Source organism: Calliphora vicina, chromosome 3 (genome assembly GCF_958450345.1).
Source record: "Calliphora vicina chromosome 3, idCalVici1.1, whole genome shotgun sequence".
NCBI classification, from domain to species: Eukaryota; Metazoa; Arthropoda; class Insecta; order Diptera; family Calliphoridae; genus Calliphora; species Calliphora vicina.
The window spans coordinates 12,344,914-12,372,779 of NC_088782.1; the positions used below are offsets into that span (position 1 = coordinate 12,344,914).

General features: G+C 30.4%; 1 protein-coding gene across 1 annotated transcript in view; it reads right to left on the minus strand.

Moving 5' to 3' along the window:
- Positions 1 to 23,759, minus strand: part of Tsp66E (Tetraspanin 66E) — a 90,198-nt gene extending 66,439 nt beyond the window's left edge. Inside the window, exon 1 of the mRNA XM_065503700.1 lies at positions 23,649 to 23,759. The gene's annotated coding sequence lies outside the window, so the exon portion shown is untranslated. The remainder of the gene's footprint in view (positions 1 to 23,648) is intronic.
- Between the last annotated feature and the right edge of the window lie 4,107 nt (positions 23,760 to 27,866).

Here is a 27,866-nt window from a genome sequence, read left to right on the forward strand (position 1 = left end):
GTAAAATTGATAAAAAAAACATGAACTATTCAATAAGGAACTAATTCTATAAAGAATTAGTTCTCAATGTAATGAATTCAATACATTTTAAGTACTAAGAAATTAAGCTTACAAATTGATTCGCAATTGACTATTTAATGGAATGATTAAAAGATGAAATTTAATTTATTTTGAAACTTAACTTTAAAGAATAAGCCATTGTTTCAAATATTATTCTTCAAATCGATCGAAATTCATCAGCCCTTTCCAAATTGATTGTTTTGAATTCAATTGATTTTCATCAACATTTTTCATATACCTGAGCTATTAAGGTATAATATTCTAAAGTTACTTCTTTAAAATTATTGGGTGTATAACTTAGCTTTTATTTTGAATCATTTGTCCAATATAAAATTATTCCAAGTAATGGACATTGTGAGCTATCACCTTTTCCCATCGTTCTGGCAACATATGGATTCCAAGCCAAAATAACTGCACAACTTTTAAGGCCAAGAACACATCAAGCCAATATTTGATACTCTGTTCCAAAGTGAGAATTCCAGAGAGAGAATTCTGCATTAATCGTAACAAATAGTAGTCGCAAAGGGCATGGTCTGGATTATAAAGCGGGTGAAATAGTTGGGAAACCACTACATGGCTGAGCGCTGAGCAAAAGTGTCCTATCTATTACGAGCTGCTGAAATCTGGCCAGAACATCAAAGAATATTACGGTTTCATGTCTGGCGGCATATTCTGGGAGTTTTTCGGACAATGCTCGCTTCAAACGAATCAGTTGCGTTGGGTACAGGTTCCTTTTGATGGTCTGACCAGATTTCAGCAGCTATTAATAGATAGGAAACTTTTGCTCCCACCAAATACAGATAATTACCTTAGTGCATGGATCTTTGGCTTTGGTGTCGATTCGGCTGATTGGCCGGGTTTCAAGTACGATTTCTTACGCTTTGAGTTATTGTAATGGATCCTTTTTTCATCGCAAGTAATGATTCGGTGCAAAAATGATTTTCTTTTATAGCGTTCAAGCTTCAGTTCGGACATGCAAAATCGTCTTTCACGATCTCTTGGCTTCAATTCGTATGGAAACCAATTTCCTTGTTTTTAGATGAATCTTGCTGCAAAAGTTTTGAAATTGATGCTTGAGTAGCTCCCAAAGATCTTGTTGAATTTTAAAACAATCTTCATGGTCTTCAAACTTTTTTAGCTAGCCTTGGCGATCTTTGTCTTCCGTATCAAAATCACCACTTCTGAACTGTACAAAGTATCTATGGCACGTTGAAAACGATAGGAACATATTCACCATAAGCTTCGGTGAGCAATCGGTGTGCTTCAGCGTAATTTTTTTCAAAAATTAAAGAAGTAAAGCAAAACTTCCCGCATTCGTTCGTACTAAATTCGAAATTTTCTAAACAAAAAAACTTTGTTGTTTACACTATAATGTTCAATAATTACGAAAGAATAAATGACAGATATGTACCCTTCTTGACATATAAGTTATTAAAAACAAAAACCTCATTCAAAAGATAGACCATCTATTGTAAATCTGGTATTTTTTAGTCATACAACCAATACATAACCTTTGTTTTTCTATATTTAAATTTTCGGGTTCGGAATACTGACCAAATCCCGACTTTGGTATTCGTTCGTACTCTAGAAATGATGTATTTCTCCTAAAAAACAAACATTTAAATCAATATATTCTGGCAAATCATCATGAATAGGTTGAACAACGCTACCAAATTATCCAAATTTACTTTGAAAATCAGTCATCGATTCGAGCAACTTATAGACGACTGTTACCCATATGCCCGAAATCACTTTCAAATTTTAATGCCATCTTCCGAATCAAAAATTTAGTTTGATTAAAATTTACTTTTTTATTATTTTATTAAAATTTCAAGTTTTATCGGACTTTAAAAACACTCTTTATAATCCCATTTATCCATAAGATATTTCTGATAATTAAATTTTAATTAATTTCTCAGTACTGTTATCAATGAATCATAATTCAAAATTATCCATGGAAAACACAATTATGACAGTTACACGCATTTGCATACATGTATTTACATATGCAGTAGTAGATGTTGTACGTGTATCTATCTGCATATTAATAAATTAATTAAACAATGCAATTTGATCTACATATGATTTTATATTAGACAACATTGTTAATATGCGCATTAGGGTAAACCTTAGTTTGTACTTTTTGCTTGTTCGATGCCAGGTCTAAAACTGTGCTTCTTCTTTTCGAATGTTTGATAAAAATAGCAATATTTTGAAAAACAATTAAAAAATAAATGATGAAAAAAATATAAAAATAGTTTTGCATTTCATTTAAATATATCGCACTGGTTCCTCTAAAGAGAGTCAACTCAAAATTTTTCAATTTTCACTTTTTATCTACCCACTGTAAAAATCTGCTATCATTTTCTCTACTCTTTCACCAAAAAATACAGTTGTATCCGTACATTTATTTCATTGGAATGTATTGAAAAAAAATATTTTTTTTCTTCTACTGAACATTTTAAAATTTTGAGTTGACGTTCTTTAGAGAAACCAGTGCGATATGTAGATGTTTAAATATAAATTATAAATTATACATCAATCCATAATTTTACATTTTCAAAATTATTTTTAAACAAAATTTCAAAAAACTTGTTTTCGATTATAATAAACTTCAAATTTTTACAATTGTATCTGTATTTATTATAGGTTATCATTTTGAAATTTAAAAATTTTGCTCAAATTTTCTGCATTTTTTTTTAAATGACGAAAAATAATTCGAGACATTGGCAGCATGGAACATCCAAAAAGTGTAAAATAGGGGTCACCCTAATACGCACTTGTATTTGTGTAAATTAATGAAAGTCTGTATATGTGTGTGTATTTAATGCTTAAAAGCTTAAACAATGCAATATGCTAATAATCAGGAATATGCAGAGGCACTTAAACTAGTAAAATGTTGCAGTAATAGGGAGATTCACTTAAGCTTGTGTTAATAATTTCGCGTCTCTATTAAATTTTGCACATATTAACTTAGCAAATACTTTCAATTAACACGCTGATGTCATTGTAGGCAAGTACTTACCACAATCGCTTATAAATATGTCATTATTTTAATATCATTTCAACTAGTTACAAGTAATGACTTAAATAACTCATTGTTAGTTAGGTCTCACAAAAGCCCTTATTAGCAAAAACAGAATATGCTTTAGTTATTAAAAATTAAGTTATTGAGCAGTGGCAAGTTATTACAAACTTTTTGCTGAGAAATACAATAGTAAAAAGTAAAATATTTTATTGTCATATTAACTGATTAAGTTTTTCAAGCTTTTTATTTGAAAAGTAAACTATGGGGACCCCCATCTGAAAATGTCATGAACATTCATAATTATCTTATAATAATTAATATCGTGATGAAATTATTGGGAGTATGATTTAAAAATGTGAGATTTACAATAGGCGTATCTTTTGAATTCAGTTTTTGTTTTTAATAACTTATATGTCACTTTTAAGGGTACATATCTGTCATTTATTCTCACATAGTTATTGAACATTATAGTGTAAACAACAAAGTTTTTTTTTTGCTTCGAAAATGTAGAATTTTGTGTCAACAAAGCGTCACATGCGGGAAGTTTTGCTTTACTTCTTTAATTTGATAATAAAGTGCCGTTGAAACACACCGATTGCTCACCAAAGCTTATGTTAAATATTTGCATCACTTTCAACGTTCGAGACATGGTTTGAGCTGTTCAGAAATGGAGATTTTGATACGGAAGACAAATATCACCCAGGCCAGCCAAAAAAGAGGTATTACTCCTTGCAGATTGTTGACAAACTCAACAAGAACTTGCAAAATCATTGGGAGGTTCTCCATCAGCAATTTCTAAACATTTTCAAGCACACGCAGAGAAAAAATATAATTGGGCATGGTTACTGTAACCATTTAAATAGTGTTACAAGATTTTTAACAATATTATTGTCACAGTAACTATTTACATGATTGTGGTAACCATAATATGGTTAATTTATGATTCACATGATTGTATCAACCATATATATGATTATAGTAAACCATATTTATGATGAATAATTTTAATAATTTTAATTTGTGGCAACCATATTTATGATGAATAATTTTATCATAATATGTTGTTCTCAGATTATGATAAGCCTTAAGCCGAGAGCAACATAATATGATAAGTCCATCATCATATGAATGGTTGTCACAAACATATATTTGTTTACTGTAACCATATATATGGTTGATACAATCATGTGAATCGTAAATTAACCATATTATGGTTACCACAATCATGTAAATAGTTACTGTGACAATAATATTGTTAAAAAACTTGTAACAATATTGAAATGGTTACAGTAACCATGCCCAACTATATATTTTTTCTCTGCGTACAGCTGGATTCATACAAAAGCAGCGAAATTGGGTATAATACGAATTGAAGCCAACAAATCTTGAAAAACGTTTCTGTCTGGAATACTGCTTGAACGCGATAAAAGAAAATCGTTTTTGCATCGAATCATTACTTGCGCTATAAAATGGATTCATTATGATAACTCCAAGCGTAGGAGATCTTATGTGAAGCCCGGCCAACCAGCCTAATCGACACCAAAGACAAATATCCATGGCGCTAAGGTAATTCTCTGTATTTGGTGGGAGTAAGAGCTTCATATCTATTATAAGCTACGGAAATCTTACCAGACCATCACAGTAAACCTGTACCGAATGCAACTGATTCATTTGAAGTGAGCATTTGCCGAAAAACGCCCAGAATATGCTGCCAGACATGAAGCCGTAATATTCCACCATGACAACGATCGGGCAAATGTTGCAATACCTGTTAAAATCTATTTAGAATGAAGTGGTTGGTAAGTTTTGCCTTTCCCGCCTTATAGTCCAGACCTTGCCCTGTCCGAATACTATTTGTTTCGATCAATGCTGATCGCTCTATCTGGAATACGCTTCACTTTGGAACATAGTATCCGAAATTGGTTTGATTCTTTATTGGCCTCAAAAGAAGAGCAGTTCTTTTGTCTCGGAATCCATATGTTGCCAGAAAGATGGGAAAAGGTCATAGCTTACAATGCAAATACTTTGAATAAATTTATATTGTACAAATGTTTCAAAATAAAAGCTAAACATTTTAAAAACTCCCGCATTTTTATACTATATTATATATTGTTTTTTTTTTGGAAATTTTGTGTAACAAATAAAGATAATTTAATTATGAAAACTTGAAAAACAGTATTTTTTATTACAATAAAATTAATTTAAAACTTTAATTTATATTTTTCCTTTGCTTATCCAAGCTTTTTTCTGAATATTTTAAAGTATTTTTAAGCCTCTTTGCTTGCTTAGTTTAATTTTGTATTATGCTTGTCCTGCTTATTAATAATATAGCAGATTGAATATTTAGCATTCTGAATACCCTTAATAAATATAAATTGTTGAAAATTGCTGCTTTTTAACAAAGAGGATTTTCAAAGCGTTGCTGATGGCTGCCTGTTTAACAAATGACTTTATAATTGTTATTTAATGCTTCGCCAAAATCTAAAACAAAAGAAGAAGAAAAAACCAGGAAAATAAAAATGATGTTAGTAGCTTCATGTTTGTTTAGATACTTGTTATGTGGTATAGTAGCCCCACACCCATATCCCCCATTTTAGTACTTTTGTTTCCACACTTTTCTTCTACTTATGGCTCAGCTTCACCCCAGGATTAAACTACTTATGGGTGTAAATATGCGGAACAATGAACTGCTTGTATGAGTTTTTTTTGAAAAGTAACAGCAAAGCGAAAAAAATAGGAAAATTTAAAATAAAATATACTGTTTAAAAAATATACTGTCATTGGATATTTTTTTTATTATTTTATTTAACAAGTTCATTGGCATTTGATGGCAGGGTCTTTTTCATTCATTTCTTGCTGAACATCAACAATACAAACTACCAAATAAATACTTTCTTTTTACAGCAGTTTTCGTTTGGTTTGCTGCTGCTCATTTCTTATTTAATTTTATTTTATTTTTTTCGTTGCATTAACATTCACTTTAGCCTGGGTATACATTACACCAAAGACTGACGACTGACTTTCCAAAGCGCCACTCTTTCTTCTTTGTTACCCTTATGAAAAATAATGATACATATTCCAATGAAGTTTTTTGCTGCTTCCTCTCATATTTCAATCTCCAAGTATCCGTGTATATGATTTTATTATAATCAAACTGTTTTTTTACATAATTCGTGGTATGGTTGAAGTGGATAGATATCTATAAATTGAGATTATTAACAAGGTTTGTTAAAAATTCAAATTATTAAAAGGTAGTGAGTAGAGTAGTATGTAAGAATTACACAGAGTATTTTTGCCTACAAAGAATTTATAATGAAAACTATATTAACTTTTAATCGATTGCTAAGAGAATGACTTTAAACCTATATTAATTGTATACAAGTGTACGATATCGATAGCTTTCTAGCAAAAATTTGGTAATAACTTGCAATTATTGAATAACATACTTTTCAATGACTCTATATACCCACTGCATTACTTAGACATATTATAATAATTCACTGCATTATAATATCAGCTGATATATAAGTAGTTATCCAGCAGTTCTAGTGATTTTATGTATCATTGAGGGTGACTAGATATTTTAGCATGTCCTAAGCAGGGGCTCAATTGATTATTTTGGATGACAATGAGACTGTCTGATTGCTGGTCCAAAGTAATTAACGCATTAGATTCACATACCGGTTACAGGCAGGGGATTATTGACCTCAAATAGTCGGCGCTACGAACTAAGTCCCCAATGAACAAAGTCCCCAAACCGCAAATGAATTAAGGCCCCAAAATTTTATATAGAAAAAACCAACAACGAAATTTTGGGATTTAGTTAATTTTTTGGGGATTTATTTCATTTCTAAAATTGGGGATTTAATTCATAATGAAATTACTCTGGGGTGTATCAAAAACTGGCTTCACTCAGAAAAGTTTTTTTTACATTGCAAAGGTTTTCTCCTCTGGGGTGTATCAAAAACCTGCTTCTTTTCCTTTTGGTTGGGGGTTTAGTTCCTTTGGTTGGGGATTTATTTCATTTAAAACTTTTGGGTTTTGATTCATAATGAATTAAGCCCCCAACTTTGTTCGTAGCGCCCAAATAGTCTGTTAAAAAGACATATCATAGCCGATTGCTGCTAAACAAACCTTCCTCCGACAACTCTCCAGATTCGATTACTTCTGGTTTATAAAATAACAATTTTCTAAAGTGCAGTACAAAGTAAACGTTCAAAGTGACTACACTATAGGTTACTTAGAGACACTAAAGTGAAAATTGACTTCACACTAGGTTAGGTTATAAAGGCAGCTAGTATCAACCAGCTCACTTGGGTACATGAATTGGTCCCTTTGTGATACCCTAAGGAACAAGCTTAGGTCCTCAAAAGGTCCTTCACATGTCAGAAATGGGTTCAGTGCAGAACCAACCTGACGCACGATTGAACGAATCCATCTTCCTGACATCCAGAGTAGATAGATCCGCTAGGTCGTGCCCAAAAAGACTACCTATTGTCGCAGTCCGAGCAGGGCAACGACAGAGGAGATGTTCAACCGTCTCATCCTCGTCTTCATCATGGCAACTCCTACAGAAGTCATTATATGGAGTATTCAGCCTCCTAGCATTCGCACCAATCAGGCAGTGCCCGGTATGCACTGATATCAGAGCTCGTAGCCTAGCCTGTGGTAGCCCCGTGAGGGACATTGACCTATGATGGTCAAAAACGGGCCATGTGAGTCTCGATATCGAGCAATTTGTCAGATTTCACACTAGGTTACATGGAATGTCAGTGTACTTAAGCACAAAGAAAAAGTTTGTAGATTTATTAGAAACATTGAAGCGACCATTGTCTACACGCTAGATTACATGGGATATATTGTAATTCGCTATAGTCCCGCTTCGGTTGCTATTTAAAATTTAGAAAATCGGCCAACAAATATCTGAGATATGGAGATATAACGCATTTATCTTTCGCGTCGAAATTGCTTTCGCATAGCAATAGAGAGTAACCCCCCAGGACCACCTCGATTTTTTAACTATTTTTGATCTATCTGGATTACTAAGTATTTAAAAGTTCTTAGCAACGGGTCAAAATCGGGAAAACTATTTTTTAACTCGAATTTTTTTTCATCCATATTGTTACGAAATTGTACTTGAATTCAAATATAACGATTTTAAGGGCTGATTTAAAAGTAGCATAATGCTTTCAAATAGCATTGCTGCAATAGAAAACTGTAACATATCTGTGGGCATTATTAAATAAAAGCTTTCAGTTGACCATTGATCGTAAGTACACCACAGATCGCGTATGATCTAGAATATTCGAACTTTGACAATTAAAGAGCAATCTAGAGTGCAGATGGCAGTGTTATAAATAGTGGCAGAGGTTGCAGTCGTGAGTGATTTTATCAGAGACGCTTTTCAAATAAACATCAACTAAGTGCCTTAAAGTGTGTTGTGTTTTTCAAGTAAATTCGTGTATATTATAAATTGTGTCTGTATTTCTGAGAATTTATAAACGTGTATAAAAAACATTGAGTGGCTATTTAATTCTGTTGTTGTACATTTTAAAGAAATAAAGAGTTGTTACAATTTTTAAACTACTAAACGGCTTTTATTTGCATTCAAAAGTATCCGGTTTATTTAAAGGAAATTAACCAATGTTTTGAAAAGGTTAAAACGTAACAATATGTTTGCAAAAAAGTTGGGAAAAAGTCATAGCCAACAATGGCCAATTGAATAAATTTATATTGTAAAAATGTTTCAAAATGAAAACTAAAAATTTGAAAAAAATCCAGCATTTTTAAGTCCCAATATAATTAATACATTTTTGTATATTATTTTTATTTTAAGTTTCCACGAAATACATAATTTCTTTACCAGTTTAATTAAATGTTATTCAAAGAATATGTTTTCAAGTTTAACTTCTTGAATAAAACAGGCTTTTATTTTTGTTTCTACCAGCACTGCTTTTAACCCATTAAATTAAACCTTTTCTGGTGAAACATTAAATAAATTAGTGTACTTTGCATTTAAGAGAAAGTTGAAATAAAATATGATTTTTATCAAATACAGGTAAACAAAATGCATATTTTGAACATTATAAAAAATACCTTTTAATTTTATTATTAGCTTTTTAGTTTTGTTTAAAAACAAACAATATTTTTATGATTTTTGGGAAAAAGTAAATATTAAAACTTTAAAAAAGCTATAAATTTTAAAACCTCACAAATGCAATAAACTTGAACAAAAATGTTAGAAATATGCCTTAATTGTTTGAAAATTGGGTCTATCTATCAAAGCTTTGGGAATTATTTTTTAAAAATTTCAAACTTTGTATTTGTTAATTGTTCAATTCGAAAGGGCTTTGAACGCGTGTGTCAATAAACAAACTTGACATATTTTAAACCGATAAATAAATCTTTTCTCCATATTATTGCTAATTTGATAAATAAATGTTAATTTCAAAAATATAATTTTATTATGTGTTTTTTTTAACAATTTTGTATTTAAACAAAGGTATTTTTTATTTATATGTTTTTTTTTTAAGAAAAATAGCAAAACAATGAAAACATTTGTATTTAATAATAAAATTGCCACAAAAAAACTGCAAACCTGTTTAGCTATTTAAAAACCAGTAGGAGCCAATCTTGTTTGCAGCAATACAGCTGTATTATTACGAAATCTTAAAAGTGTTATACGATTTTATTTAGCTGGACATTTCTGGATTACAGCGATTTATCATTGTGGAGACACAAAGAAACAAAAAAAAAAACAACGTTGCATTAAAAAAACCTAAAAAATACGATATGCAAATTTGAACACGTGCTCAAAACATAGACAGACATACAGTCAAACAACACGACTTGTAGAGTTAATAATTTATAGATTTTAATTGTTTGATAATTTATAAAGAAACAAAAACATTCAGTGAAATAATTGTTTTTGTATTGTATTTATAAAATAGCTTGAGAGTTATTATTAAAGGAGAATGGGGTAATGTTTTCAAAATATTTTGACCAGAGATAAAATTAAAACTATTATTAATATATATAAAAATAAATAAACTTTCAGTTGATCTAAGAATTTAAACAAAAACATTTTAACATTTTTCAATTCAATATCGGAAACCGGTAGTTCCGTGAAAAAATTTTGGTTTGACAGAGAAATAGGTTTGGGCCTGAAAAAACATCTTATGTCGGAATATATTTATTTCCTCAACTGGAAGGTATCCCCAACCAGAACATTAATCGCATAATTTGTGTGATACAAAATTCTGCGGATTATACACTTTTTGTATAATTTCTTAATGATCATCTAGTGAGCTTTACCTCTGTTCAAATAAATGTTTACACTGAAAATGTTTTTTTTTTGTATTATATCGTGAAGTAAATTGGGATTTGTCAATGTCTCGTAGTTAATCATAGAATTCAAACAGAATTCAACAATCTTTAGTAATTTAGTATGGAAATTGTGACTAAAGCTACATACAATGATAAAGTACTCTGCAGCAAATTATATTTATTTCTCTTTTGTATTTATTTGATTTCAAATTTGGCTCCAGAGTCGAACAATTTCTACTCCAGAATTTAGATTATTTAAACTCTGGAGTTAACATTGAAATGTTATCACCAGGGAAACCGGAAATATGCTCTAAAAAAGCGTTTTAGGCGCTTTAAATATGCAGTAAAAACTTTAAAATATGCTCTTAAAAAAACAAACTTTTACATAATTTTTAACCAAAAAAAATTTACTTAAATTTTCAAATAAAAATCGTTGTCAATTGGATCCCTTCACCTAATTATACTTCAAAATAAAAAATTTTAATATTTTTAGGTGAAAAATTTTTTTTTTCAGTTTTTTAATTTTTTGGAAAAAAATTTTTTTTTTTAGGTGAACATTATTTTCAGTTTTTTAATTTTTTGGATAAAAATTTTTTTCGAATTGTTATTTTAAATTTTAAAAAAAAAATTTCTGTTTTTTAAATTTTTTTTTTGGTGAAAAGCCATCTATTTTTCTATTTTGAATTTTAAACAAAGGAAGTAAAAACCTGTAACACAACAGCGAAAAATAAGTAAGACAAAATTTGTTTTTGATAAACTCAAAATATGCTATTAAACAGTAAAATATGCTCTAAAAACGCAAAATATGACATAAATATGCTCTTAAAACAAGTATATGCAAAACTATGTATTTAAGGGTAAAATATGCAAAAATATGCACTAACAAATCGATGCCAAAATTCTTAAATAGTTCTGAAACGTGTAAATATTAGGGTATTCGAATTATTCGATTTTTCTCTTGTTCGAATAAAACGAATAATTCGAATAAGAGATTTTAACTTGTTCGAATAATTCGATCACAAGTTTATAATTAATCGAATTATTCGAATAATTTAATTTTTTTAAAAAAAGTAAAAAATGAAGTTTTGATGTCGGTTTTTTAATATTTTATTGTTAAAGAAAAACAAAAAATAACGTTAAAGTTAACAATTCAAGTATTGCTAATGTTAAAAAAACATTCGAAAAAAAAGTCCATCATTACATTTTCAACAGAAATATTCTCATCAGATTAACTCCCGAACAATCTGCAAAACAATTGACTAGCAATCCATTTAGTTTCCATTTTGGAGCTATGCTTTAAAAAATTTGAGCTAGTTGGACATGATCCTGAATTCAAATACAATATAAACGTATTCAGAACTTTTTTAAGTCGTTCATTAATTCGAGTTTTAAACTGAGTAACTAATTCTTTAGTAAATTAATTATTCACTATTTCTGAATTATTTTTAACAAATTGTATTATACATGAAGTTTATTACCATGTTAGACACAGATGTTCAAAATCATGTATAAGACGAAATCCATGCTTTTCTTGCAACAAAACGTTAGTTTGCAATATTTGTGTTTATCATTCGATTTATTAAATATTTTGCAACACTTACGTACGCGGTTAATAACATCACTTATATACATATATTTTAAGATGATGTCCTTCATCTATTTCAATGTAATCATTATAAATGTCATCCTCAATATCACTTTCGACGACCGTTTAAAAATCACAATCTCCATCACATTCAACTCCACTTTTATCTAAGTTAAAATGTTGATTATTAATTGCGATTCTTCTAATATTTCGCCAGCTAAATAACAAATATTTTATTCCGTACCTTTTATTTTCATTGGTTCAAGTCCTAAGTTAAACATTTTGATAGATTTGTTTTTAGAATTGTAACTTCTTGCAGTAATATTTATATATTTATAGAAGGAGTTATCGGAAAACTCATCTACAGTGTTCGAAAGTCTCTTTTTCTCTAGTTATTTGTTGAATTACAGAAACAATACAATTTTTGTGAGTCATTATTACTTATTTAAATTTGAAATTATGAAAAATTTTAAGCAATTTAATAAATTTAAATATATATGAACATTTATTCGTTTTATTCGATTATTCTACATAAAATTTTTCGAATTATTCGTTATTCGAAAATTGCCATTTTTAAATTGTTCGAATAATTATTCGTAAGAAATTATTCGATTAATCGAACGATCATTAGTCGAATGAATACCCTAGTAAATATCTTATCCATGTGCTCATTAGACTCACCAGAAAAAACATGCATTTGCATATTTTGGTTTCCCTGGTTATCACTAACATGACTTATGTTAACTATTAAATGACAAATTTTGTCAATAAAACTACAAATATTTAGAAAAAATACAAATTAAACAGACAAATGGTTTCTATTTCAAATTGGAGGTAAATTTTAGGGGTGTTTGGGACAGTGTGTTTCATGGACAGATTCATTATTTCATAAGTTCTTTGGGGGAAACATATTAGATTATTTTAATATAAGAAGGAGTATGTATTTCAGACGTGCTGTACTGTCAGATTATTTCCGCTGATTGTTTGTTTGTAAATTTATCCAAAGTATTGACCATTGTTCTTTGGCCTTTTTCCATTTTTTCCCAACATATGGATTCGGCGCCAAAAGAATTGCTTATCTTTTAAGACCAAGAACGAATCAAGCCAATTTCGGATTTTCTGTTCCAAAGTGAAGTATAACCGAGAGAGAGCTTTCTGCATTTATCGAAACAAATAGTGTCGGACGGGGCAATGTCTGGACTAAATACAAGATGGGTGAGGCATAACTTCCCAACCACTTCTTTCTAAATATGTAGTTTTGAACAAGTATTGCAAGATGTAGCCTACCGTTGTCATGATGGAATATTACGGTTTCATATCTGGCCTAATATAGTGAGTTTTTCGGCCAATACTCGCTTCAAACGAATCACTTGCGTTCGGTTCTGGTTCCCTGTAATGGTCTGGTCAGATTTCAGCAGCTCATAATAGCTTCCACCAAATACAGAGCATTACCTTATAGCCATGGATATTTGGCTTTGGTGTCGATTCGGCTGGTTTGTCGGGCTTCACATACGCTTCGGGTTATCGTAATTTATCCATTTTTCATCGCAAATTATGTTTCAGTGTAAAAATGATTTGCTTTTAAAGCATTCAAGCAGCATTTCGGACATGCAAAACTACACAATCACTTCATTCTACATACTTTGTGGAATTTTACGGTTTCATGTCTGGCCGCACAGTTTGGGCGTTTTTCGGCCAATGCTCGCTTCAAACGAATCATTTGTATTCGGCACAGGTTCCCTGTGATAGTCTGGCCACATTTTAGCAGTTCATAATAGATTGGACCCTTTTGGTCCCGATTCGGCTGGTTGGCCGAGTTTCGCATACGATCTTTAACGCTTCGGGTTATTGTAATGGGTCCATTTTTAATCGCAAGTAATGATTCAGTGCAAAAATGATTTTCTTTTATAGCGTTCAAGCATCATTTCGGACATGTAAAATCGTCTTTCCAGGTCTATCGGCTTCAATTCGTATGGTAACCAACTTCCCTTATCTGCTGCTCCCAAACGTTTTGAAATAGATTGAGTAGATCCCACTGATTTTGCAAGCTCTTTTTGAGTTTGAGAACAATTTTTCTTCATGCAGTAGTGCCTCCAATTCTTGGTCTTCAAACTTTTTTGGCTGGCCTGGTCGATCTTTCACCACTTCTGAACCACACAAACCATATCTCGTGCGTTGAAACCGATGAAACAATTCACCATAGCATTAGGTGAGCAATCGGTGAGTTTCAGCGGCACTTTTTTTCAAATTAAAGAAGTAAAGCAAAACTTCCCGCATATGACGCGTGGTTGGCAAATAATTTTGTCAAATTTTCACTCCCTATTTTTAAAAGTTAACATTCTTTACTGTAGGACAGAGTGGATAAGATGGAAAATCTTTTATGTACTTATTTCTTTAATATTAATATAAATTTTTAACTTAAATTTTAAATACGCTTCAACAGTTTTATACCCTTCGCCATGATTGGACAAGTTTGTCATTCCGTTTGTAATTTCTACATTTTTCGTTTGCGACCCAGTAAAGGGGGCGAAGTCGTAGCCCCCAAATAACTAACATACATGATTCATACATCAATATATCGGGAATTCTTCCGGCTCGGTCGTTGGACCTACAATGGGTCAAAATCGGTAAAAATATTTTTTAACCCGAATTTTTTTTTCCATACAAAATTTTGTTTGTCAAATACTTTTTGGAAAAAAAAAATATTAAAAAATTTGGAAAAAACTTTTTTTTTAAAAACAATTTTGAAAAATAATTTTTTAAAAACAATTAAAAAAAAATTAAAACAATTTGGAAAAATAATTTTTTAAAAACAATAAAAAAAAATTAAAACAATTTAAAAAAAAATATTAGTTTTGTTTAAATAAAAATATTTAAAAAATATATATTTTTAAGTATAATTTGGTGAAGGATATATAAGATATGGCACTGCCGAATATAGCTCTCTTACTTGTTCATATTACTTATTATGATTTTCATAAAATTTATTTAAATTACAATTTTCGAACATCGTTACGTGTCACCTTAATATAAATACTTAAAATAATTACGAATTTTAATGCAAATATCAAATAGTTAAGTACTGACTAATTAGACCTTCAAAATTTATGCATGTTTTTGCGAACTTGCAAAAAAACTTAAAAAAAACTAAAATAAATTATTACTCAATGTCTATTTAGACGGGGAGAATAACATTTGTAATGTGAATGAATAAATTTGTATTATTATTATTTAGGGTTCTTTGAAAAAGACTAAATAATAAAACAATAAACGCTTCGATGATTTTGAGGATCCTCCATAGATAAAATCTTGTTGCTTACAAATTGTAACAATAATTATGAATAGTCAGTTAGGTTAATTTTTAATATTGTACAAATTTCAAGTTTTATGACTTCTTCTGCTTAGCAAAATTTAGCGCCTCATAAATTTTTGGGGGAGAAAAATAACAAACAAAAAAAATTGCACAAGGGTTTCTTTTTTTTGTGCAATTAAAATATGTAAAATAAAACTTCATTCATAAGAATGCCAGTTTGAATTTTATGCAAGTGATTTGTGGTTTCCTTTTCTTTAAACCAAAAACCATCCACAATCATTTACTCACTCTTAAGACTCATAAAAATGTTTGTTTAAAAGTGCTTAATAATTGTAAATAATTATGCTGGTTTATTATACATATTTTGTTTAATTATAAACTTGTTTAAAACTAATCCTAAATATGAACAACATTTCAAGAAAATTGTTAAGTTAATATGCTGTGTATAGTTTTCAAAACATTCACTCGTCTAAATGAACAATTACTTAATATATGCAATCATACACTCAGAGAAATAATCACAATGCATGCGTTTTAAGAGCTAATGTGATAGTTTTAGAGAATTGTGGTGCTCTTTGTATAACTACTTGTTTTCTGAGTGTTTTAATTGTTAGTAGCTACAAAAATCTTGAAATAATTCCATAAATTAATTAAAATTTAAGGAAATGACAATTAGGCTTTAGGAATGTTTAATATACATATACTTAGTTGCTGAGTAGTTAATTTGCTTTTGTAAGAATTACGAAATAATTGTTAAATTATGCAAAGTTTACTCATAATTCAGACAGAGTAGAAAATTTATTTATAAAAGAATTAATAATGAACATTCATGTCTCAAATGTCAAACAGTAGGATGGATGATCGTATGATATTTTGATTTCAACCACATCAACCAATATTACGGAACGAAAGTGAAAGACTGTCTAAAGTCTAACTAGCATTAGAAGAATGGAATTTGTTCTACATTTTTCTTTTTTTTAAATTTTTATATGAAAACTTTTCGTTTTTTGGGGGAAATATTCAAGCCCAGAACTTGTTGTAGAGCAGTGGACGGCACAAAGAGAACACGCAACAATTGTTGAAGGAATATACTGCTCGTATTTTTAATACACATAAAGTATAAAATGTTGTTAACTTCAGAGATGTGTATATGAACCAGCTCTAGCTGTAACCAGACTGATATCATTGGAGGAATGGATATTCTATAACTATAAAACCAGACACCAAAAGATACTGATTATCTTAAGTAGGAGAATCATGATAGCAAGCAGATGTGATAGGATTCGGAAGAATTTAGTTATATGAATAACTATTAACGACATCATCAGAATTCCTGAAAGAAAATCATGGCAATTGTATGCCGATATAATGAATAACCCAGAAATCGATCTATATATACTTACAAATCTTTCAGGCAATCACTGAGACAATCTAATATTTTTACAGACATTCAAGCTGTTTTCAAGCTTTGAATCAATCAATGATCTTAAATTCAACGTCATTAGACACAACTAAAGCTACGTTTCCGCATACACCGTAATCGGCACCGAAAACGAAATTCCATACATTTGCACCGAAAAAAAGTTCGTTTCAGAAATTGGGAACGAAACGGCACCAATCAGTAACGAAAAACCTGTCATTTGGGGCCGGAACGAAAACAACTTCAAGTAGGTTGTTTTCGGTGCTGTAGTAACGAAATTATTTTAATTATTTTTTTATTTCAAATTTAACCCCCTGTCTATACCTGATAAATTTTTATCATGATAAACTTCAAAATGGTTGTCAAGATAAAAAATTATCAGGTATAGTCTCCATTTATTAGTATTATTGCTTCGTTATGACAAAATTGTTAGTGCTTTTGCATAGACAACTTTGTCTTGACAACAAACGTCATTAATTGTTATGATAAATATTTGTCAAGTATAGATAGGGGGTAAAGCAAATCATAATGAATAAAAATATAAATTTTCTTTATTGGATGAGGAAAAAATATATAATTGATTTTGTCAAAAATAATGAAATTCTATTTAATTTCCAATTGACAACTTAAAAAATAATTTCGTTTCTGTTTTATGCTGCAACTCACCCAACTGAAACGAAAACAATTCAGAAACGAGACGGTGACGGTGACGAACACCAACGATTTTCAGTTTCAGTTTTCGTTATCGGCGCCGATTACGGTGAATGCGGAATCCCAGCTTAACAGAACTTAACGTCGAGATAATATCGGTTCCAGGTCATGAGGGCATCCGGTGAAATGAAGTATCTGACAGGTCGTCTCTGGACACAACTCTTGTAGACCGTATCGTATTTGATAGATGAATGGGAGTTAAGAAAGACGGAACTCAAGTGGTCAAATATCATCACTTGTAAAATATCCAGAATGATCTGGCCCACTCTAACAAAGGTTAGGACCAGGACCCTTTTGTCTCTTGGTAGGAATCCGAATAGACTTCATACGAGTGTAATTACTGGGCACTATATGATTGAACATATGTCCCCTTCTTATAAAATAAGAAGGGGATAAATATCTCTACCACATATTCGGATATTCGGAAATTACCTCGGTCTCGGACGAGCCAACCATCATGGATTTCGTCCTCGGATAAAGTCGACTTTGAAAACACTAAGCCATTTAATAAGTTGAAGAAAGATCTCACCTTGTATTCTAAGAGGGTGATCACTAATTAAACTTTTTGAAAGGTTATGTCCTTCTCTATGATTCTTTCGTACATCATTTTGCAATCGAATCAGTAGTTTAGTAGATACTATTTTACTACTACGATCCCACTGTATATTGGCGGGAAACAAATGCCGGACAGACAAAGGTTGATATTTTTACGAGTGATATTTACGTCTCATTCTGAATTGAAGATCATATATTTATAAATATGATATGATCATTGCGAATTAATAAAAGGTGACATAAAGGCGAATTTATTTTTTATATTTGGAGTTTCAGAACTTTCTAATTTTATTTTAGAACTTCTGAAATACAATTGTAAATGGTGAAAAAGCTTATTCACACTTAAGATGGTTGACTTTGGCACCTAGTAACTTATTATTTATGTATATTTAAACAGGGTGGTTACACGATTTAAGTGTTCTTTATTTCAATCGGAATTGTAGTTTTATAGTTAACACATCATGGTTTTTATTATTTATTGCGATCAACCCCATTATGTGCCACATGAGGTTTCAACTTCATTTCCTTATTTCAAATTCGTTGCATTAATGTGAATTTTGGCACAACCGGCAGTATGTATAAAAATGTCGATTCCTTTTAATTAATTAATCTTGCAAAACTTCCCCAAAGTCAGCATTATTATGCACTTGAGTTTTAAATCCGGATTATAAAATACCAACCAGGTAGGTACTTTTTATTAATTAAAACAAACTGACATTTAGAAAAAAAATGTCACTTAGTCATAATAAGAAGACAATTAAACTAAATAACTCATTCACTTTCAATGGCACAATTAAAAATAAAATAAAAAAAAAACAATGCAAACATTTTAAATTAAGCAACAACTCAAATATTAACAACAAATAAAGACATAAATAAATACACACTGGGTAAAAATATAAATGTATGGCACAACAGGAACTGCATTCAAAACTTTAAGAAAGTAAAAAAAATTAAAAAAAAAATATTAAAAAGTACTTTTCTCTCATAATATTTTTAATTTTATTGTGGCTGTTAACGTAAATGTAAATGTAAATACAAAATGTAAATGATCTACATGAATTGATATCGTAATAATAAAACAGAAAAGCAATAAGTTGTTAACCTGGTAAATAGTAGAAATGAAAAGAAAATAAATTAATAATGACAACAAAAACAACAATAACAACAGCAACAAGAAATCATTAAAAGAAGATGAGACGAAATGGCATGAAAAACAAGACCGGACCAGTTCCACTTGTTGGCTTTTGTTATATAGCAGAATATATTCATACATATCGTTACCTAAAATGCAAAACGCCCTAACTAAAAAAAATTTCAAAAACAACTTTTTTACAAATTCCGATGTATCTTATCAAATTATATCAGAATTTGTAAAAAAAATCGGTTTTTAATTTTTTGTTAGTTAGGGCATTTTACGTTTTAGGTAACGATATGTATGCAAGTTGTTGCTGTAATTGGTTACCGTAAAAGTAATACGAGACGACTGAGTACCTCTAAATGACAAAAAGCAAAAAAATAAGTCTAATATACAAACATAGTTGGACGGACTTTATAAATAAAGCAAGCCATATAAAGTAAAAGTAAATAAATGCAAAATAAAACAAGTTGCTACGAATGTGTTTGAGAGTGTTTGTATGTAATCTTTTAAAACTGAAAAAATTAACAACTCCAAAACGGTTACAACAATAATAAAAAAAATGCGTGTCACAAGATCAAACCTGCGAATGAGACAGAGAATATAACTTGTTGTTCCAAAAGAAACGTTGAATAAAAAAGTTAAACGTGAAAATGTAAATAAAACAAAGTGTGTGTAATAAGTCAGGAATGTTTAAAAAAGGTTATTTTTGTAAGTGGTGCTAAATTGAAGAAAAAGGTACCAAATAGGTGCCATTTTTTCTACACTATGCTTTAAGGAGTATTTAATTTTAGGTGTCATGCATGCTGATTATAGAATTTGTAAGGTGAAATTTCAAAAGTCCACATATGCAAAATATTCGAATGATCCCAAAAATAGTAATTATATTATACCGTCAGAGTCAAATTTAGTATACAGCACGCATTTTCATCTATGGAGCTAAATATTTTAATTATAGAAAGAAATACACTTAAAATTAAATTTAGAGTTTAATCTTTTATTATTTTAAAAAACTTTGAAAATTAATTATGGCCTCTAGTTGCCTTTTCATAGAGTTTTCAAGATATTCAGTTATATCTTTAGTAATTTCCCCCTCTCTTACGTTAAAGAGGGTTCGGAGTTCGTCCTTAAATGAAATGCTCCGTTTTCAAATATTCCAGTCTAAAATTTCCCACTAACCTTGGTGCAAATTTCATCACGATATGAAGACATCGATTTCAAAAGATGGTTCAATTGACATGAAATCCCCCATATACTTTGTGGTGTCGCAAATGAAAAACCCCTGCAACTCAAAACAAGTAAGAAAGTATGGTCGGTCAAGCCCGACCATATAATACCCTACACTAAGTAAAATAGCAAAAACATTTTTCTTTTAAAATTTCAATAATTTATATTTTTGAGTGATTTTTGGAAGTGGGCCTTATATGGGGGCTATGACCAATTATGGACCGATCACCATGAAATTAGGTCGTGTGATTTATATCTATATTAATGGTAACTATGTTGAATTTTGTGTGTATACCAACATTTTTAAGCGATTTATGCACGTTAAAGTGATATTCGGAAGCGGGTCTATATGGGAGCTATGACTAATTATGGACCGACCGTAACAAAATTTGGTGACATGAATTTTGTATATATAAAACTTATGTGGAGCAGAATGTGTGGGGCTACATATATAAATTAAACATTTATGACCGATAAAGTCCAATTTCGGAAGGACTTTGTATGTGGGCTAGGTGAAATAATGGACCGATTTCAGCCAGTTTCAATAGCCTTGGTCCTTGGGCCGAAAAAATAATATGTACCAAATTTGATCGAAATATCTTCAAAATTGCGACCTGTACTCTGCGCACAAGGTTTACATGGACAGCCAGCCAGCCAGCCGACCAGACGGACGGACGGACATCGCTTAATCGACTCAGAAAGTGATTCTAAGTCGATTGGTATACTTTAAGGTGGGTGTTAGACTAATATTTTTGGGCGTTACAAACATCTGCACAAACGCATAATACCCTCCCCACTATGGTGTATAACTATGGTCCGATTGCCAAATAATGCAACAACGATTGCAACAAATCGTTCAGCAATTGTAATTTCTGATCACCCTGTTAGAATGAAAGTTAAGATACAGGGTATAAAAGTCGACCACCTTTGGTGTGCAAAAATCTGCAGTGTTCGAAAATTGTACAACAGGAAGTCCCCTTTGTGGGTTTTTGTTCCCACTGTCTAAAATTATTCTCTGCGGTCTAAAAACCAAGGAATATTATTACTAAGGTGTGGTGGGAGGCAATGATTAAGCGTAGTTATTCGATTATACTCAACAATGCTCAAAGACGTGCATGTCTAGGTATAACAGGTGCCATTGACAGCACCCCACAGACGGCCTTGGATATAATATTAAACCTACTACTCATTGAGAACTATGTGTGGCGGCAAGGAAGTTACTTAGGCTATTTGAGTCCATTTCGGTTAGGTCGCACTAGAATATTGTATGAGGCAGATCTTATCGGTCAGGACATTATTACCACGGGAATCTCTTTAACTTCGGTGTCTCACCCACACTAGAGTTCCGCAGTAGCGATGAAAGGATTGGATTGAATCCGATAAACTGTTAAAAAGCGGTGCAGTTTTCACTGATGGATATAAAATGGGCTCTGGTACAAGGGCCGGGTTGACAACGATATTAAACGGTCATATAGACTCTTTGACGACTTTAGCATCTTTCAGCCAGAGATCTTCTCGATCTGGAAAGCCACAGAGTTGAGGCTCACAGAGGGTTCTGTAGTGACAATTTATGTAGACAGTCAGGCGGTACTTAAGACTTTGAAATGTCATTTAATAAATTCTAGCTTAGTGGAAGACTGCAGGAGAGCTCTTGAAGAGTTATTGGTGCACTACTCAATCAGATTGTGTTAAGTACCAGGGCACTGTAACATACAGGGAAATGAGGTAGAGATGAACTGGCCAGACATGACTCAGATCTAGAATATGGCACTAGGGAACGGGGAGTAAGAGCTCCTATTTATCACTACCACAGGCTAAGATTCCAAAGATTCCGTGACTCCACCAACCGACCTGTTATAGTTGGACGGATTGTCAAGTGTGCAAGGCCTTTTGTCCAAAACTGGATGCAAAAGCAACCAAAATACTAATTGGGCGGGATAGATGTAGTTTCAGAACCGGAAACTGCTCAATTGGGGCCTTTATAGGTAAATGGGAAAATAGCTCAGACGATTTTTGTAGGGTGTGTGGGGATGTAGAGGAAGTGCAGACAGCTGGGTGTAAATTGAGTAGCATACTAGGTTTTATCAGGGGTACAGGTTGGCTATTTAAAGTATATTCTACAGTGAATTCAAATTTGTAACCACTTTTCCCTCTTTATGCAGATTTGGATTTTTCTTTTTGTTTCTCCTTTTGCTATATCATTTTCACTCTTTATCTAACTCTTGAAGAGAATCACAATGGAAGTGCACAACCCTTCCAAACTAAACTAAAACCCAAGTGCAGAAAAAAATTAATGTTGCAAAAAAACCATTTAAAAATAGTTTTTATATTTTATTTATCCAGAAATGTTTTTATATAAAATGTAAAAAATCTTGTTTACCCATTAATGCAAAAAAATCATAAAATCGGATGCATTCTCACATCCCAAATTTTAAATTTTCAGAATTTTTTCCCAAAATTAATAAAAAAAAATTCGATTCCAATAAATGCTAAATGAGAATTAATAAATATTCTGTCCGAATCTTATGTACCCTATGTACTGTAAGAAAAATATTGAAATCAATTTTTGGTGAAAAATATATCTTTGATGAAAAAAAAATTTCGCGAAAAAAAACTTTGTGGAAAAAAATTTTTGTATGAAAAAATTTTTAGTGAAAGAAAATTCTGTCAAAAAATTGGGGTGAAAAAATAATATTGATGAAGTATTCGCAGTATGTATCGAATAATACTCAATAATATTTCGAAAGGGAAATCTGTGAAATTATAGAAAATTATTAACGAATCTTTGTATTAGTAAGCGAACATCGATCGACATCGCTAATGATTCGTTATTTATGTCGTTTTCGAACCTTCGTGAATGAAGGTTTTCCTGCCGCAAATTGAGCGGCAGGTGAATATTTTATAGTAGTCGTTCTTGAGCGATTTACATACAGGCCAATTATGAATAAAAAATCCGCGGGAGTTTTTACCATTTTCTCATTTTTAACATTCAATTTGAATAATAAAAATGGTAAAAGGGAATAAAACTCCCGCGGATTTTTTATTCATAATTGGGCTGATAAAGTTTGACGGTGAGTTACAATAAAAATGAATAATGGTACTTTCCAAACTTAAGCACTTAAGTATTAAAATATACAAAAAAATAGAGTACTTTTTGATGCAACTCTGATATAGGACGACCTTAGTAAACAAGTTTTTTAATATCAATTCCTTTTTGGAGAAATTGAAACCAAACAAAAATATTGTACATATTACAAAATAATGAATGAATTTTTAAAAACTTACCTTTAATTTATGAAAAAATATAAAGAAATCCTTTTGATGAGTTAATCCAAAAGCAAGAGTTTTTTATTATAAATTTGTTATTAATGTTTTTTTTATTTTTTTGAATAGAAATCACTTGTTTTACTTTAAAAACACAAATATTTAATTTTTATTATTTCGTTACACTTATTATTAATTATTTTTTTGTTGCTGTTGTTTTGTTAACTTAAAATATTTAAAAAAAAATCCATTCGTGATCAAAACACAAATTTGCAATTGCAAATTGTGCAGATAGTAACAAATAAAATCAAATACAAATTACAACAACCCAATAAACTCGCAAAACTTTGGCAAGAAACAAACAAACACTTGGTTTCTTTTGTTTAAATTCAAAAAGTAATACAAATTAAGGAAAAAAAATTGCAATGGATAGAAAAAAAAATAATAATTTTCGTTTTCAAAATCACTAACTTTAAACTCGACCACCACTAAATACAATAATAACAACAACAACAACAACAATTGTAACAATAACAAAAGCTACAACAAAAAAAGACAATTTGTTTCAAGTAAATTCAACCGAGCTTAACGAAACACAATGTCTGCGTCTAAACACTAACACATTCACACAAATTCACTCAAATAAATACACATTCACACAAACTTTAACACACGTACACGTCTTCGTCGCCAGTTAACGCTCAATTTTGGAGCCGTTGTTCGTTTTGCTCGTGTTCCACTTGTTTTCTTTACGTTCGTTTATTCAAAATTACAATAACAACAGCAGAAAAAAAGAGTTAATTTTAAAATTTACTTGATCTTCTTTCTCATCAACTCAACTCATTCACAACAACTGACTGACAACAACAAAAACACGTTTAACAGACAAAAGTAAATTTTGTATCTTTTTAACACGTTATTACGTTTTATATCGTTTGTTTATTTTTTTGGTTTTCTGTATTTTACCCGTTCAAAACATCTAACGTCTACCAGCAGCGAAAGCGTATTGAATGTGAGCTTATGATATCAATAGTTTTGGAGTCATCTTTCATCATGCAAAATACATGAAAACTACTACTTGCTGCGGGGAACATTTGGAATGAAACTAGTTAAACACTGAAAAAACAACAACATAAAACTACTGTTGTTGTGTTGATGGGGGGTTATGCGAGTGAGTGAGTGTGCATTGCATGTGTGCGTATTGTTGGAGCTGGTACTTTTGTAGGCTTTTTTTAATTTAAAGCACAAAACATAGTGCATTAGTGTTGGGCAATTTGTAAAAACGGGACATTTGTAGAAATTTGGTACTTTTTTGGTTAAATATCAAAACGAACAGAAAACTGCTATTTTCGGATTTGACATCTTCGATTTTAATGAATTTTACCACAAATCTATGACTATTTCATCGGAGAACCTTTCCATTTCAAAAATATCGCGATTTGAAAATTGAAAAAATTTATTAAAATTGTCCAAAATTATATATACATAATTGCCCATAACTTTGAAGCTACTCAAAGCCCAACATATTTTTTGATTCCATTTTAAAGGCAAATTTATTGTCCTTAAAATGGTGTGAATAAAATTGTACATCCAAAAGGTTAAAGGTCAATTTTCAGAGTATGTACATATTTTAATGTAAAAAAACGAAAACGAACAGAAATTGTTTTATCGCAAAGACACATATATTAGCAACAAATGAGATATCGATCATAAAAATCCATTGATGCTTTTCGAATTTATTCACAATTAAGTGAATTTTAAATTATTCGAACAATTACAGACCAAAATTAATCGGTTAACCGATTAATGGTTAATCGAATACCCTAGTATTTATACTACTTTAAAAAGAAACAATATTTTTACTACTTTAAAATAATGGAATATTTTAAAGTGGCCAAAAAATGCAATATTCCTACTATTTTAAAAAAATGTATTTTTACTATTTTTAAAAAAATAAGAGTATTTTTTTTTATTTTGGAAAAATAGGAGAATTTTACTAATTTTTGAAAAATAGGAGTATTTTACTACTTTTTCAATAATGGAATATTTTTAGCTTGGAGTAGAAATATTTCAATTTTAATGATGGATAACAAATTATATACATTTTCAAAAAAGGAGTATTTCTACTACTTTTATTAAAATAGGAGTACCTATTTCTACTACTTTTTTATAACAGAAGTACTTCTACTATTTTATTAAAATATGAGTATTTCTACTACTTTTTAAAAAATTAATATTTCTACAACTTTTTAAAAGAAAGCAACTGAAAATTAGAGTAGAAAATAACTGGGCAAAAAGATGCAGTTTCAATGTCGATGAAATTGGAATGACGATTTAAGATAATGATAATGTTCTTATTTATTTGCAAATAAAATATCAAAATTTTTACTGCATACTTTAGGCAGCTTTTTTATTACAGTAGACGGGACTAAAAAAAAAACCGAGTTTTACCCTGAATTTTTGAATTTTTTTTCTTTACAAACCACCTCTTGAAAATTTCGAATCGAATAAAAAACAAGTAAGAGGCTGTGCCGAATCTTATATACCCTTCACCAAATTAAACTTAAAAATATTTTTTTTTAAATATTTTTATTAAACAAAATCAAAATTTTTTAGTGTTTTAAAATTTTTTAAAAAAAATTTTTGTTTTCCAAATTGTTTTTTAATTTTTTTTAAAAAAAGTTTTTTCAAAATTTTTTTTTTAAATTTCTTTAATTAAGTTTTTTGGAAAAAGAATTTATGACAAAAAAAAAAATTTTATTAAAAAAAAAATTCGGGTTAAAAAATATTTTTTTCCGATTTTGACCCATTGTAGGTCCAACTTACTATGGTCTTGTCGTTGCACAGGTCTTTGAAATATCTATCATTAGATATCCATATTATATATATTAATGATTTAGTAATCCAGATATGGATAAAAAAATAGCTCAAAAATCGATGTTGTCCTGGTTTTTTTCTTTATATGTATCTCAGCCATTTGTGGACCGATTTACTCGATTTTAAATAGCGACCGAGCCGGAAGAATTTCGGAGATATTGATGTATGAATCGTGTATGTAAGTTATTTGGGGGCTTCGGAAAGTTGATTTCAACACACAGACGGACATGGCTATATCGATTCCGCTATCTATAACGATCCAGAATATATATACTTTATGGGGTCGCAAATGAAAAATGTGGAAATTACAAATGGAATGACAAACTTATATATACCCTTTCCACTCATGGTGAAGGGTATAACAAGTAAGAGTGCTATATTCGGCTGTGCCGAATCTTATATACCCTTCACCAAATTATACTTCAAAATTTTAAATATTTTTAGGTAAACAAAATTTAATTTTTTTCAAGTTGTTTTTTTCATTTTATTTTTTAAATTTTAAAATTTTTTTTTTGTGAAAAAAAATTCGGGTAAAATTTTTTTCGATTATTTCAATCTTTTTTTTAATTAAAAATTTTTTTTTTTTTTTCAATTTTTTTTTGTGAAACAAAAATTCGGGTTAAACATTTTTTTCCGATTTTGACCCATTGTAGGTCCAACTTACTATGGTCTTATATACGTCGTTGCAAATGTCTTTGAAATATCTATCATTAGATATCCATATTGTCTATATTAATGTCTTAGTAATCCAGATATAGGTCAAAATTAGGTCAAAAATCGAGGTTGTCTTGGTTTTTATCTCATATCTCAGCCATTTGTGGACCGAGTTTGCTGATTTTAAATAGCAAAATTCTCGAAAGCATGTCTGACAGAATTATTGAAGATTTGGATCCCGAAGATATCTGGGGTCTTCAGAAAATTGATTTCAACAGACAGACGGACATGGCTTAATCGACTCTGCTATCTATAAGGATCCAGAATATATATACTTTATAGGGTCGAAAAATGAAAAATGTAGAAATTACAAACGGAATGACAAACTTATATATACCCTTCTCACGAAGGTGAAGGGTATAATAATCAGCCAAATCGCTCCAGCCGTTCTCACCTGATACCATTACATACAGGGGCCATTTCATTCATATAGATGAACGAATTACAGTCCTGATCTGAGGTACATAAGTCAATAACGGTATTCATGATGTAGAGCTTTTGTCCTGGTAATATAGTAAAAGAGCAATTAAGTATCACAAAATTTTACAAATTGTGAATTTATAATTTGTTGTCGATCAATCCGTTAATTGTATTTATAAAGCTATTTTTCAAAATTGCAGTCGAATACATACAGTCAAGCACCTATGA